Source organism: Adiantum capillus-veneris, chromosome 23 (genome assembly GCF_014529385.1).
Source record: "Adiantum capillus-veneris isolate H3 chromosome 23, ASM1452938v2, whole genome shotgun sequence".
Taxonomy (NCBI): Eukaryota; Viridiplantae; Streptophyta; class Polypodiopsida; order Polypodiales; family Pteridaceae; genus Adiantum; species Adiantum capillus-veneris.
In genome coordinates this window covers 131,942,015-131,958,643 of record NC_140953.1, presented here as the reverse complement: position 1 = coordinate 131,958,643, position 16,629 = coordinate 131,942,015, and positions in this window count along the sequence as shown.

The window sequence follows — 16,629 nt, the reverse complement described above, 5'->3', positions numbered from 1 at the left end:
CATGACCTAGTGCATGTATTTATCTTGGATGCACTAGTGAAGTTTGGTCAAGTTTGGACTTGTTTTGATCGAATTAAGATCCTTTTTTATTTTATGGTCAAGTTTGAATTTTCCCCACTTGTTCAACAAAATTTTTAACAAATTTTAGAAACTGACCAATTGATTTTTTGGTGCCATAATTCCTCGCAGAAGAGCCTAGAAGAAGAGGGAGGCTGCACGCTATGCATTAATCGACATTTCATCAAACAAGAAAGCCCACATATCTGAAGAGGAGTTGACAAGGATTTTGGCCAATGCTTTCATTGGGAAGTTTCAAACGACTGACGCGACAAAAGTAAAGATGACCATTTTTTCTAAAGAGCTATGGACACTACACCAATAGAGGGAGGTGATTGAAGGGTTTAGGTGCCTACAAGTGGATACTTTTTCTTAACTTCCTCCTTAGGGAAACAACTCCTAGAGGGCACACAAATTGATGGGTGCAAGCCAATACAATAGAGAATCCACCTTAACAAATAAAGATGGAGCTATAGTGAAGATCATAATAACTGATGAATTGACCAATCAAGATCTACACAAACCCATTAGGAAGAGAATGGGGTATAGGAGGGCCTCTCTAATTGGTAGTTTAAGGAAGTCAAATCTCTAGTATTAAGAAAGCAATCAAAGGAGAACTTTTGAATTCAAATAGGCTAAACGACTAGTTTATTTGAATTCAAATTTTCCCCCCAAATTGAAATTTAAAATCTAGCGGGTAAAACTATATCAAGTAACATACCTATGGAAAGAGCTCGACGTGTAAATTATAGATCTATAATCTCCGCTCGAATTGGAGATTGTATGTAGGGGTTATGGAAGACCAAAAATCATAAAGTTGTCCCCCCCTCCCCCCCCCCCCGGCGCTCCCCCCTTTTTGGGGGGAAAAGTGCATCCTTTGACCATTCTTACACATCTCTTACACACCCACCATTCTTGCACACATGGCATGCACCTATTTGTCAAAATGTTAATCACCTCCATAATCTAATGGAAAATAAAGAGGCCCTCCTAGACCTCATCCTCTTCCTAACGACAAGGAATTCATCAAGCAAAAAGGGCATAAATTTACATATAGAAACCTCATCTCTACAGAGATGAAGGTACCCTTGCGACTAATTTCTCAGCATCTAAAGGTGCACAAGCCCTTGAGATACATAGAGCCCAGCTTACATATTGCAATTTTCATGTCTATGGGGCTAGCCAAGCCACGAGTGATGAGATGTAACCTCGGCAGCTATATCTTGGAGAATCTAGTAAAAGCTAACTTGAAAGGAAGTGACCACAACAAAATATACATGAATGCTTGATCAATATTGACATGGATTGCCTACCAAGACCTAGGAATGTAGAAAAATTGCCCCTTGTTGAATCCCAACTCGATTTGCTACACAAAACCAAGCACTCTGTAAGAGTGGTAGGTGGGTCTTCCTCAACTCCCACCAAAGAAGAACCAGAGGCTAGAGTTCCAAAGCAAAGGTGGCCGATAGAGAAGCCATGGAGTTTGATGTGGAATTTAGTGGCAAAATTAAGCCAAGTGTCAACCCTTCTAACTGCCCCGCATCAATCAGGAAAATTCCGCCAAACTGTGACCAGCTGATTCCCCATGTAGGAGGAGGGGAAAATATTAAATCTAACAATTGCATGATGCTCTTGCGAAGTACAAAGTTGTTGGAGCTGCAAGCAGCCTCGAGCATGATGTTGAAAATCACAAACTTTTGGTAAGCTTGGCGGATATTTTCCTGTATTGATAGGGAAATTCTCATTTCACAATATACCATAATTAAAAATGCAATACAACTTATGCCTATTTTCCAACTTTTTCCCTCCTAAGGTCAGGACCTTATTAAACCATGCTCTGATACCACTTGTAAGTCTCCAAACCCGCCGACACCAAAGCGGGATGGTACCATTGACAGGTCTCTAGGCCTACTAAACTCAAAGTCTTTAAAAAAGAAAAATTACAGGGAATTCACCCTTACCATTGGCAATGGTTTAGTTTTATAGCCCTAGAAGAGACCTAGTCCCGTCTCGCAGTGAAAACGGGACCCTTAAAAAAGCAAATTCCGACCCTAAATCTTCATCCTTTAGATTAAGGTTTCCTTAGCCAACGTTTTTTTCCCTCGAACATATGTGAGGGCACAGCCGCTGGTGGATTCCTCCTCCAAGTGAAGAAATTTCTAAATGTTTTAGTGCGCGAGAATGGATAGTTACCTGACTAATCAGGTCCACCCGTCCATGATTGACAACCTTAGTCAATCCCCACTTACCACCCCGCACTCACACATGATTCTATTGTTGTTTGATTACTACCACATTCTTTCCACAATTAAAACAATGATTCCTTTTTAACTTTTCAAACTGCATTTCCTTAAGACAACCTTTGAAAACAGTATTGAAGACATTCTTTCAGAAAACAGACATCTTTAAACTTAAGACAAGGTACTGTCAATTTAAAGTATCACTGACCAGTACTAACTTTTCTCAAGACCATTTATACAAGGGTGAAAAACGGCACCCATTCCTTATTTATATAATCAGGGTGGAAAAAGTCTTCACCCGAAGTTCGGGCACCCATGCGCCAAAACCAGTTGCCATACAACCGGGCGGTTCCTCTAGGATAAACTTAAAAGTACTATCCATAAACATAAACAAGCACGGGGTAAAGACTCCACATGTGCCAAGGTAACCGACTCCTCCACGATGGTATCTCCATCATTAATCATTAACTGGAGTAAAATATTTCCAAGGAATCAGAGGTGTCTTGAGACAAGCTGTCTTAAGGATGGTCAAACATTTCTTTTCTTTTTCAACCAGTTATAACCCAATCATTCCTTTCCTAATTACAATCATTGATCGTGGGTTTCGTGGAAGTTACCTTCCATTTACAGCCAGTTTCTTCCTTCCTAACCTTACGTATGCAATGCTTAACTTAAAATGAACTCTAAAAGCTATTAATGGCATAATAGAAATCCACTTGGGACTGCTCGTCCATCTGCTGTGGGGCAGGTGCCCGTAGACTCTCCTCTGTTGGCCTATGGCTAGGCCCTGCTTCATGGTCATTAGTTGCTTTGTTGCGTTTGTTACTAACATCTTCTTCTTCAGTCAAAGGATTTTCCCTGGTTCTCTTGGGATCCATTTTGGCAGCTTTTAAAAAAGACTTAATCCATTAGAGGATTAATTGAATAACATTTATTTTCCTTGTTTACCCAAAAACAAGGATTTTTGGAATAAATAGGGATCTTTAATAGTCGTTTTGATAGGTTACTCATCCGATAACTTAATTATGCTATAAGTACTTTTTCCCCATCCTTTAATAAGGATTTTGGACCTCGATTAATTCTTTGGCAATTAGATAATTTTATTTCTGAATTTTCTTGTCCATTATATACAAAACATTTGTTACTTTTGACCAAAATACGTACCTAAACTATTTGTCTAAGGTTAGGATAATTATCATAGATTCCCTAAGGTATATTTCTTCTCTGATATTGATATCAAAGGGTTTCTATTTACTTTACTATATTTCCCTTTTTATTTTTTCCAAAAATTAGAGTAATTTTATTGGAATATATAGTTAAACTAATTTTCTAATGGTAGCATAATTACCACGGGTTCCTTGAGGTCTAATAAACCTCTGATAAACATCTCAATCCAATTTAAATTTATTTACTAATTTCCCTATTTAATTTGCTCAAAAATAAGGGTATTTTAGCTAAAGTAATTATCTAGATTAATTTTTTGAGCTTCTCCTAATTGTCACGGGTTCTTAAACACCTAATTAACCAATAATAATTATATCATAGCATTTGAATTCCATTTACTAATTTTCCCTGTTTAATTTACTCAAAAAATAAGGTATTTTAGCTAAAGTAATTAGGTAGATTAAATTTCTGAGCTTCTCCTAATTATCATAGTTTCCTGAGAACCTAATTAACCACTGATAATTATATCACAGCATTTGAATTCCACTTACTAATTTTCCCTATTTAAATTTCTCAAAAAACAGGGTATTTTAGCTAAAGTAGTTGGCTTTAGTGTTTATACTACTTTTGTTTTGTCATGCAGTTCTCTACTTTATATACTTTCTAACACACTAAAAAAACAAATCTGACAATCATTAACACCATTTCAATTTAACTACACAAGCATGTCATAAAACCATGGTATATACAAAGGTTGATACAACACTGACTCATACTATGTACAAGATGGGCTCATGCTATATACAATGTGTGATTCCCTAAATCAACAACCTCTTTACCACTGGTGGATCTAATAGGGGATCAAAAAAGATGACGCTTTTGGTCCCCTCAACCTTGGGCCTACCCTAATGGGCCTGATCCTACCTGGGTATCGTATTGTGACTACCTGATCATAGACCCACTGATTCTGTAACACTTCTACCCCATCTAAAACAATGGTCTGATCTGGATCTTCAGTCCCACTAAAGAAGAAAACGTCGATGGTCCGAAGTGTTTCTGCCCACTTGAGTCTTTTTAGATTGAGTGTCAACCCTTCTAACTGCCCCGCATCAATCAGGAAAATTCCGCCAAACTGTGACCAGCTGATTCCCCATGTAGGAGGAGGGGAAAATATTAAATCTAACAATTGCATGATGCTCTTGCGAAGTACAAAGTTGTTGGAGCTGCAAGCAGCCTCGAGCATGATGTTGAAAATCACAAACTTTTGGTAAGCTTGGCGGATATTTTCCTGTATTGATAGGGAAATTCTCATTTCACAATATACCATAATTAAAAATGCAATACAACTTATGCCTATTTTCCAACTTTTTCCCTCCTAAGGTCAGGACCTTATTAAACCATGCTCTGATACCACTTGTAAGTCTCCAAACCCGCCGACACCAAAGCGGGATGGTACCATTGACAGGTCTCTAGGCCTACTAAAGTCAAAGTCTTTAAAAAAGAAAAATTACAGGGAATTCACCCTTACCATTGGCAATGGTTTAGTTTTATAGCCCTAGAAGAGACCTAGTCCCGTCTCGCAGTGAAAACGGAACCCTTAAAAAAGCAAATTCCGACCCTAAATCTTCATCCTTTAGATTAAGGTTTCCTTAGCCAACGTTTTTTTCCCTCGAACATATGTGAGGGCACAGCCGCTGGTGGATTCCTCCTCCAAGTGAAGAAATTTCTAAATGTTTTAGTGCGCGAGAATGGATAGTTACCTGACTAATCAGGTCCACCCGTCCATGATTGACAACCTTAGTCAATCCCCACTTACCACCCCGCACTCACACATGATTCTATTGTTGTTTGATTACTACCACATTCTTTCCACAATTAAAACAATGATTCCTTTTTAACTTTTCAAACTGCATTTCCTTAAGACAACCTTTGAAAACAGTATTGAAGACATTCTTTCAGAAAACAGACATCTTTAAACTTAAGACAAGGTACTGTCAATTTAAAGTATCACTGACCAGTACTAACTTTTCTCAAGACCATTTATACAAGGGTGAAAAACGGCACCCATTCCTTATTTATATAACCCGGGTGGAAAAAGTCTTCACCGAAAGTCCGGGCGCCCATACGCCAAAACCAGTTGCCCATACAACCTGGCGGTTCCTCTAGGATAAACTTAAAAGTACTATCCATAAACATAAACAAGCACGGGGTAAAAACTCCACACGTGCCGAGGTAACCGACTCCTCCATGATGGTATCTCCATCATTACTCATTAACTGGAGTAAAATATTTCCAAGGAATCAGAGGTGTCTTGAGACAAGCTGTCTTAAGGATGGTCAAACATTTCTTTCCTATTTCAACCAGTCATAACCCAATCATTCCTTTCCTAATTACAATCATTGATCGTGGGTTTCGTGGGAGTTACCTTCCATTTACAGCCAGTTTTTTCCTTCCTAACCTTACGTATGCAATGCTTAACTTAAAATGAACTCTAAAAGCTATTAATGGCATAATAGAAATCCACCTGGGACTGCTCGTCCATCTGCTGTGGGGCAGGTGCCCGTAAACTCTCCTCTGTTGGCCTATGGCTAGGCCCTGCTTCATGGTCATTAGTTGCTTTGTTGCGTTTGTTACTAACATCTTCTTCTTCAGTCAAAGGATTTTCCCTGGTTCTCTTGGGAGCCATTTTGGCAGCCTTATAAAAAGACTTAATCCATTAAAGGATTAATTGAATAACATTTATTTTCCTTGTTTACCCAAAAATAAGGATTTTTGGAATAAATAGAGATCTTTAATAGTCGTTTTGATAGGTTACTCATCCGATAACTTAATTATGCTATAAGTACTTTTTCCCCATCCTTTAATAAGGATTTTGGACCTCGGTTAATTATTTGGCAATTAGATAATTTTATTTCTGAATTTTCTTGTCCATTATATACAAAAAATTTGTTACTTTTGACCAAAATACGTACCTAAACTATTTGTCTAAGGTTAGGATAATTATCATAGATTCCCTAAGGTATATTCCTTCTCTGATATTGATATCAAAGGGTTTCTATTTACTTTACTATATTTCCCTTTTTATTTTTTCCAAAAATTAGAGTAATTTTATTGGAATATATAGTTAAACTAATTTTCTAATGGTAGCATAATTACCACGGGTTCCTTGAGGTCTAATTAACCTCTGATAAACATCTCAATCCAATTTAAATTTATTTACTAATTTCCCTATTTAATTTGCTCAAAAAATAGGGTATTTTAGCTAAAGTAATTATCTAGATTAATTTTTTGAGCTTATCCTAATTGTCACGGGTTCTTAAACACCTAATTAACCAATAATAATTATATCACAGCATTTGAATTCCATTTACTAATTTTCCCTGTTTAATTTACTCAAAAAAAAGGATATTTTAGCTAAAGTAATTATCTAGATTAATTTTTTGCACTTTTCCTAATTATCACAGGTTCTTGAACACCTAATTAAGTACTAGTAATTATATCACAGCATTTGAATTCCATTTACTAATTTCCCCTATTTAAATTTATTTAAAAATAGGGTATTTTATCTAAATTAATTAGCTAGATTAATTTTTTGAGCTTCTCCTATATATCACGGGTTCTTAAACACCTAATTGACCACTAATAATTATATCCCAACATTTGAATTCCATTTACTAATTTCCCATATTTAATTTGCTAAAAAAATAGGGTATTTTAGCTAAAGTAATTAGCTAGGTTAATCTTCTGAGATTCTCCTAATTATCAAGTGTTCTTAAACACCTAATTAACCGTTGATAGATATATGGCAGCATTTGAATTCCATTTACTAATTTCCCCTATTTAATTTACTCAAAAACAGGGTATTTTAGCTAAAGTAATTAGCTAAATTAATTTTCTGAGCTTCTCCTAATTATCACAAGTTTTTGAACACCTAATTAACCACTAATAATTATATCACAGCATTTGAATTCCATTTACTAATTTCCCTTATTTAAATTTCTCAAAAAACAGGGTATTTTAGCTAAAGTAATTAGCTAGATTAATTTTTTGAGCTTCTCCTAATTATCACAAGTTTGTGAACACCTAATTAACCACTAATAGTTATATCATAGCATTTGAATTCCATTTACTAATTTTCCCTATTTAATTTGCTCAAAAAACAAGGTATTTTAGCTAAAGTAATTAGCTAGATTAATTGTTTGAGCTTCTCCTAATTATCACAGGTTCTTAAACACCTAATTAATAACCACTGATAATTATATCACAGCATTTGAAATCCATTTACTAATTTCCCCTATTAAAATTGTTCAAAAATTAGAGTAGTTATGCCTAATTAATTAGGAAAACTTCTCCAAAAATGTATAGGATAATTTTCCTAGATTATTAACTATCTAATGTATCTCTGCTAATTACTTCAACTTAATCTAATCCTAATTAATATATTTACCATTAATTCATGGTTAATTTGGCTAATTTCAGTCCTAATATGATAGGATAAATAATTATCTTAGTATTACTAAGCTTAATTATAATAATCAGTAAAGATTAATTAATTTAAAGAGTTTTGAGGAGCATACATAGGCCTAATCTTTGATTTATGAACAATTTATCTTAATCTAACCTTGCTAATAAGAAGGATTAGGTTAATTACCGTTAGGGTTGATCAATTAGAGATTAAACTCTAATGATTTTTGCATAGTGTTTCTCCCTAGATGAGAGAGAAAGTCTCAAGGCTCCGAGTCAAAGAAAATATGAAGAGAAAGGTCCTTTTTATAGCTTTTTCTGGGCATCTGGCAGATTTTGGCAGTTTTCCCACAGTCCAAGCAGCCCCCTAGCTTGCATTTTGCGCCATTTTTAGCCATCACTGTTCCTGGCAAGTTTCCCCAGCTTCCACACTCACCCCATACCTTCCAGAATTTGCCTGGTTGATTTTTGCAGATCCTTAATGATGAAAATTGGAAATTTCTATCTAATTCTAGAACCTTAATGTAAAGAAGTCTTTGCTAATGATTAATAATGGAACCATCCAATTTTTGTTACTAATTGAATTTCTGTTGTAGTTTTCCAGGACCCGTAACTGTTCCTGTTTTTATCGGAATCAGATTCTGAAAATTTCTAAACATAGTAAAGCTCTGCTTATGATTCCAAAAACACCAAAATTAATAGTGTTTGGAGTTCTGCAATAGTGTTTTCTATTAAGTTTTGCAAGCTTTGTACAATCTTTAAGGTTTCGAAAACTGGAAACCTTACACAAATGGACCAAATTCGTGTTATTTGGGAATTTCCAACTTAAAGTCAGAAAAAACGAGACAAACTTGTTGATAAGATAGAGTGAAAATCTTATTGGATTGTGGTGTTGATAAACACCAAAAGTCAAGAGGATGAACAAAGCATGAATTTGAAGAAGCTTTCTTAATTAAATAAAAGAAATAAAGGTTGATACAGCTATAGGTCTTGTTAACAAAATTGACCCTTATAGTCGCAATAGAAGCTCCGCATAATCTACTCCAAATTTGATGTCATATCCAAATTTTGATCCAAGCGTGGTTGATGTGCATGAGCAAGACTTGCTTTAGATTTTAGAGCATGCCTTTTTGGAATCTTAATTCTAGAAAAAGGTCCTTCTTTGTTGGGTCTCCATGACCAACAATTGCATCTACCGTTTCCACACTTGTGGGTCCCTGTAGTTGATAGCCCAAAAACCCTTCCAGCAATTAGTGTAAGCTTGAGTATCCGTCATCCCACTTTTTCTTGCACAAGGTGCCCAATATTGAATCAAAATGTTTTTGTAGTTTGGTGATGTAGGCTCGTTATCAATGTATCATAAAGCCATTGCGAGCCAAACTAGATAGATTTCCATGTCACTTGGAGCTAGCATAACAAAGTCAGCTTGGTGCACATCAGACATAGGGTTAAACTCTTGCCTTGGTCTATATTGTTGAGGACCACAAAAATGATCATTCAACTCTTCAAGGCCTAGGAATCTTTCTGCTCCTTGTTGTAAGCTCATTGTAATGGATTGTAGGTGACAAGAGTCCTGAGTTGTTGGCCAAAAATTTTCATACAAGCCTCCCTCTGATATGGTTGCTTTTCCAAGCTCTTCAATCACATTACTCCAGTAATCTATCACAGGTCTATAATACCGTGTCACATTTGAACCATTCCCTAGATTTTGCCAAAACTTAATATAATTCTTCAACCCTAAAATCACTTCTTTCACACTTGACATATTCTGCCATTGGCACCGAAGGTGGATCTCCATGTGGCAACATTGGATTTCCTTCTATGTCTAATTTCCAAAGGTGAATGCTTCCACTCCAACTTGTAACACCTACATGTGCCTTATACTGCATCATTGGTGTCTCATCTTGCATACAAAACCTAAATTGAAGTGGTTTGGAATGTCCAAAAACTATGTCTTGTCCATCACAACGATAACCATCACAATATTGCTTGAAATTGGGGACCTTTTCAAGCGAAAATGGGGTCGGAGATGAACATGAGCTATTTTGTAATGTTTCCATCAAGTGTGGCAAAGTATATGTCTGTGTAGCTCTCAATTTTTATGAAAACTTATTGAACATGGCATCTATGTCCTCATGTGTATGCCCAACCATCAAAAATCCTAGTTGGATGGTTTTGAAAACACCCCTTGCAACAAGCATTGACAAATAGGGAAACAAGTATCGATTTTTGTTTTCCCCTACACAATTATCCAATTGTAGTAACAAGTTCTATAGCAACTTGCAAATTGTTGACCCCGATTCCACTTCTGTAGCTTGCAATGGCTGCACGATGGTCTCTTTTCCATCACTCCAGTTGTGGTGGTCTAAAGCATCCCTTGAGTTCAAAGCATGTAGTAGATGTTAGCCTTGCATATTCTTTCAGTAAAGTGTTCTTGAACCTTAGTAGTTTTACTTTCAGTTTGTAATTGGGGAAGAGCTTTGTGCCTCTTCATTCTTCCTAAGTAGTTATCTTCGCACATGATGGTAGCGTGTTGTATGAGAGAAGGGTGATGAATGCAAGGCTATGGCCATTAAGATTCTATACTTCTCTGTGTATTCAATCATCAGTTTTCCTTCAATTCCCTGACTCTATTCTGAACATGTTCAACTACTGAAACTGTTTTGATTCTGTGGAATGATGATGTAATGCTTTCATGGCTAATTTAGTTGTTATTCCCACTCCCCTATGCCTCAATAACACTTGGCGATCCTACTGATTGTGGAGCAAACTTTGATCAAGGCCTTAATGGGCAATGGGGTCTAGTTGGGGCATATGGGGTTGTGAACCTGACAATTTCCTGCAAGCATTCTCTAATTGGAAGCCAAAGGAGGAGGAACAGGAAGATTACAACCTGATTTTCCTTCAAGAGTATTTTCCCAAATTGCCTGGTGATTTAAAGCTTCAGGTTGTTTCCAAGGTTTTTCAGTTTTATAAAGCACAGTTTTTAACTTCTGGGTTAGTGAATGGTCCAATCAGTTTGGTTAGCTGCACTAGTAGACAACTCATAATTTTTCTCAAAATCACAAGTAGAAGGGGACATGTATGAGTGATTCAGGGGATGAACCACCAAAAATCTCCTATGGCACCAGGTTCCAAAGAAGAAGATATGAATCATGGCTAGAATATCAACTTCAAATATCAGGGGGTCATGCAAAAGAAGAACTTCCCAAAGTAGGAGTAGTTACAGGTTTGCCACCAATTCTTGAAGGAACAGGACCTGAAGAGACCAGCAACATAAGTGGAGACTAACAACAAGAGGAAGGGGAAACATCTTAACCTAAGCCAATAGTGCAGGGAAGCAACCCAACTCCTGAAAGAGTCATCCATCAGTTAGTTGGCATTCAAGCAGTCCAGCAGTTTTTGAGGGCAAGGAGGCAAGTGCAATTTCCTAAACCACCACTTTTACCATTGTTGAACTTCAACCCTTTGGGGGTTCCACCAATTCAACAAGTACCAATTATGGCACAATCACCACTCAGCCCCAATGTAGGGGCAACCAAATTCAGTGGGAAAGACTCCTAGGATGCTGAAAGTCATGTGGGACAGTTTGAGACAAGATGGTCTGCTAGTGAGTATGATGTCCTTTATAATGATGCTATAAAAAAGGAGCATTTTGCAGCAACATTATAGGGAAAAGCCATGTCTTGGTTCATGCAATATGGTACTGCTGCATTCCCTGATTATGATAACTTAAAGATCAAATTTCTGGCCAGGTTCAGGGTAGAGAAAACCCCTGAAGATGTTTTGAGGAAAATAAAAAATATAAAGCAAAAGGATTTGTTGGTGGAAGACTATGCCCAACAATTTAGGAACTTGATGGACAGGTTGCAAGACAATCAAAGACCCTTTTGGGAACAATTGGGTGATTATTTCTGTAGAGGTTTGAGGGAACAATTGAAGAGTACCATTGCAGATCATGCTCCTCTTACCCAACCTCAAGATTTTGGAAACATTGTGGATGCAGTCATAAGAGCTGAAAGAAGATATGGCATCAGTGAACAAAAGAAGAGTAAGAAGAAGAAGTCCCAATAGGACTCTGATTTAGAAAATCAGGATTCAGATTCAGATTCAGATGGTGATGAAGAAATAGATTTAGATTTCGATCAGTACACAGATTTTGAGGATGAAGAAAAGGACACATAGAGTGCCAAGAAGAAGAAGAAGAAGAAGTCCAAGAAGAAAGGATCAAAGTCAAAGAAACACAAAAGCAAAGGCAAAGCCAAGCAGGGTAAGTCTGAATCTAAGGAACCCAATGATATCAGTAAACAGATTCTGGATAAACTAAAGAAGATACAGCCACAATCATTTTCTAGCCCTTCCAGATCACCATTTTGTCAGGTATGCCAAAGACCTGGACATGAGTATGATAATTGCTATTATAACCCCAATTTTAGAGGCAGAAGACCAGCACACATTTTAGCAAAGATGGAATCAGGTGCTAATGTGGTTGCACCACAACCTTTCAGGGGTAGATTTCAGAATTCAAATCAACAAAGGCCATTCTAGCAAGGGATTTGGCAAAATGGGCCAAGGTTTCAGCAAACTACCAATCCAATGCAACCATGTAACTATTGTGGTACAATCGGTCATAGGCAAGGACCTACATGTGAGCTATGGTGTAAACATAGGAATGAGAGAGGTATTCCAATTGTGAATTTTAATTCCCCAAATTCCGGTGCTAGTTCTTCCAATGATGGTAGAATGAAGTCACTAGCTCAGGTAAATGCAATGTTTTTGGAAGAGATTGACACTTCATATGAAAAACAGGGCAGTCAATTATTAGAACCTGACAATAGACTATCTATCAAGGAAACAGGAGGAAAGTTACCCAAACCATATACTGATTCTATACACACTTCTCATTGTGATTTCTCTCATTGTATTCAAATGAGGAAGTGTTTGACAAACCACAGGAAGTACAAAATGAGAGAAATCACACTTCTCAGTGTGATTTCTCTCATTGTATTCAAATTGAGGAAGTGTTTGACAAACCACAGGAAGTACAAACTTTAGCCATGACACGATCCAAGGGAAAGTTACCACTACAGGAAAAGGAGCAAGGAAAAGATGCTGAGGACCCTATTGATTGGAGAACTCATGAGAAGATCAGGAGAGGAGTCTTATAAGAGATCCAATATAATCAAAAACCTGACAAAGCAGCAGGTTTTTGGCCCAGAGATTCAGTTCAAAAAATTTGGGAGAAGATGGGCAGTAAGTAGTCAGATTCTACATCACTGCCAAATTCCTTGAAGCCAAATAATTTAGTGCCAAATTCCACCAAAGGATTATTTGATGACCTTTTTGAAGCTCTTATGGATGTCCCAATTTCAGTCAAAGTCAGACAATTCTTGAAACTGGTCCCTGACTTCAGTCAGTTGTTCCTCAAGAAACTAATAGATGAAGCTAAAGAAAATACACTACCACAGTAAGAAATGGGACATATCCATCTAGCACATATTGATTCTGGAGATATAGCACCAGTGGATGTAGACTACAAAGTTCCAGTGATCAACATTTCTATTGGGAAGGTGTACTTGTCAGATGTGTTAGTGGATGGAGGTTCAGGAGTTAAAATTCTTCTTGAATCAGTGTGCAAGAAACTGAAATTAACAAATTGGGAACCTGCACCACTTCAAGTGAAAATGGCAGATCAGAGGAGAGTACAACCTTTGGGGATTCTTAGAAATCAAACCATCAGTGTTGCAGGATTAATTTTTGTTGTGAACTTTGTGATTCTCATACTTGAAGAAAAAACCTGCTCCTACCCAATGATCCTGGGAAGACCATGGTTAAGAGCAGCTAAAGTCAAGCAACTTTGTAGTGCAGACACCATTGTGATCAAACAGGGTAAGAAAAAGGTTAGGATGCAGATGATACCCAGGAAAACAATCCCACCAGGTTTTAGATCTTTGTATGCAGAGGGTATTAATATGGGGGAGGCAGTTGAATAAGATGAGTAAGAAGAGTTTCTTCAAAGGAATCAGACAGTTATTTCTATTTTTGAGATTGATGTTTGAAAAATTACAAACACAGTTCAGAATTAGGACCAGTCACCTGATCCAAAACTGATAAACATGAGAAATGTTTCAGGGATTTCACCTTTCAACAAAAAGTCACAAGAGGAGCAGGAAGCATTAGAAGCAATTAAACATGCAGAGCAAATCTTTGATGAGCAAATGGTGAAGAGCTCAAGAGTTAGGGAAGATGATATAAAAGACATGAACCTGGGAGAGGACAGAGATCCCAGAATAGTTAAAGTGTCCACTGAGTGGGACTTGAGCTTCAAAGAATCATTAAAAACCTTGCTAAATGAGTTTAAAGATGTTTTTTCTTGGTCTTACACTGATATGAAGGGAGTAGACCCAGCAATGTGCCAGCATAGGATCAATTTGAAAACTGATGCAATTCCAGTTAAGCAACATAGGTATAGAATGAACCCCAATTATACAAAACAGGTGAAGGAGGAGATTGATAAAGTAACCTGGTTGTCACCCATTGTATTGGTGCCAAAAAAGAATGGCAAGCTCAGAATTTGTGTGGATTACAGGAAACTGCATGCTGCCCCCATTATTGATCCATTCCCATTACCTTACTGTGACACAATGTTAGATGCAGTTGCAGGGAAGGAGATTTACAGATTTTTGGATGGATTTACTGGATACAATCAAGTTGGTATGGCTTTGGAAGATAGGGATAAAACAACATTCACAACAAAATGGGGAGTCTATGCTTCCACAGTTATGAACTTTCGCCTTAAAAATGCACCACCAACATTTCAGAAATGGGTGATGGAAGTTTTTGATCCTTACCTGACAACATTTATAAAGGTTTTTTTGGATGATTTCAGTGTGTCAGGAAGTAAGACTGAACATTTGCATCATGTGAGATTATGTTTTCAGAAATGCAGGGAGGCCAGGATGTCACTCAACCCTGCAAAATGTGCATTTGCAGTGAAAAGGGGTATTTTGATGGGACACATCATCAGCAGAGAGGGCATTGCCATTGATCCCAAGAAAGTGGAAGCTATTTTGAAAGCACATGCTCCTAAAACTGTTAAGCAACTGATGAGATTCATTGGACAGGTTAAATGGCACACCAGGTTTCTCAAATATATGGCTCATGTGTGTTTACCCTTGACACACTTAACAAAAAAGAATGTGGAGTTTGCATGGAAAGCAGAGTAGGAAAGGGCTTTTACATTGTCGAAGAAAATGCTAGTAATTGCCCCTATCTTGATTCCTCCTAACTGGAAAAAACCATTCCACCTTGTTTGTGGATGCCTCTCATTCAGCTATGGGTGCAGTTTTGATGCAGGAACCTGAGAAGGGTTGGTTCAAACCAATCTATTATGCAAGCAGGGTTTTATCTTCTACATAGAGGAACTATACAGTAACTGAAAGGGAATGCCTTGGGATGATCTTTGGACTACAGAAGTGCAAGCATTATTTGTTAGCTAATCAGGTGACAATTCATGTAGATCATCAAGCTTTGTTTTACTTGGTAAATAAACCTCATTTGTCAGGGAGACTGGCAAGATGGGTATTGTTGATGCAGGAATTTGATTATCCAGTCATTCATAAACTAGGCCAAGAACAGGTTACTGCAGATTACCTAAGCAGATTGGATACAGGTGAAGTTCCAATAAAAAATTTGATGAATTACCTAATGCAAACCTGTTTCCAATTCAGGTCATTCAAAAAAAAGATTTATGGTATGAAGATATGTTATACTTTCTTCTTGATGGTGTTTTACCAAGACAGATGGTGGTTACCCAGAGGAAGAAACTTGCATGGCAAAGCAAGTCCTTCACAATAAATATGGGAGTCTTGTACAAAAAGGGAATTGATCAGATACTCAGAAGATGTGTTGAGCAGCTTGAACAACATGCAGTTTTAAATGAAGCCCATTCAGATGATGCAGGCCCAAGGGGTTCACTATATTTAAGAACACTATATCACGTGCGTTCAGGCTCTTTTTCTAAAATCCTTATTCTGTGAATTTTTCAAGAAATATAATGAACCCTTTTCTTTTAAATTGTGTAAATTTTTTAAAGATTTGTAAACAACATATCCTTATGTAAATTTATTACTGTAAGTTTTGAAGGATTTAAATACCCTTCAATTGAACTCACGTGATAGGTCACATACTATGTAAGGTGAACCCTCCGGGGATGCAGGTGGTCACTTTTCAAGAGAGATTACTGCAAAGAAAATATTACAAGCAGGTTTGTGGTGGCCCTCAGTTTTTAAGGATTCCCATGAGTTTGTGAAGTCCTGATTAACTTGTCAGAGGGATGATAGACCTCTCAATACTGATAGGATGCCTTTACAACCTATTCTACCACTTGAACCTTTTCAGAAGTGGGTATTAGACTTTGTGGGCTCTTTGAAGCCAACAACAAAATTTACAGGCAATAAGTATATTCTTGTGGCAACAGATTAATGTAACAAGTGGGTAGAAGCACAAGCAATGAAGGATAACAAGGTAGAGAGTGTGGCCAAGTTCCTTTAAAGAAACATAATGACCAGATTTGGATGTCCAGTTGAATTAGTTTCAGATCAGGGTGGACATTTCATCAATAAAGTAATCAGGAAGCTTACTGGATATCACCTGATTATTCACAAGAAGTCCATAGTTTACTATCCACAAGCTAATGGTCAGG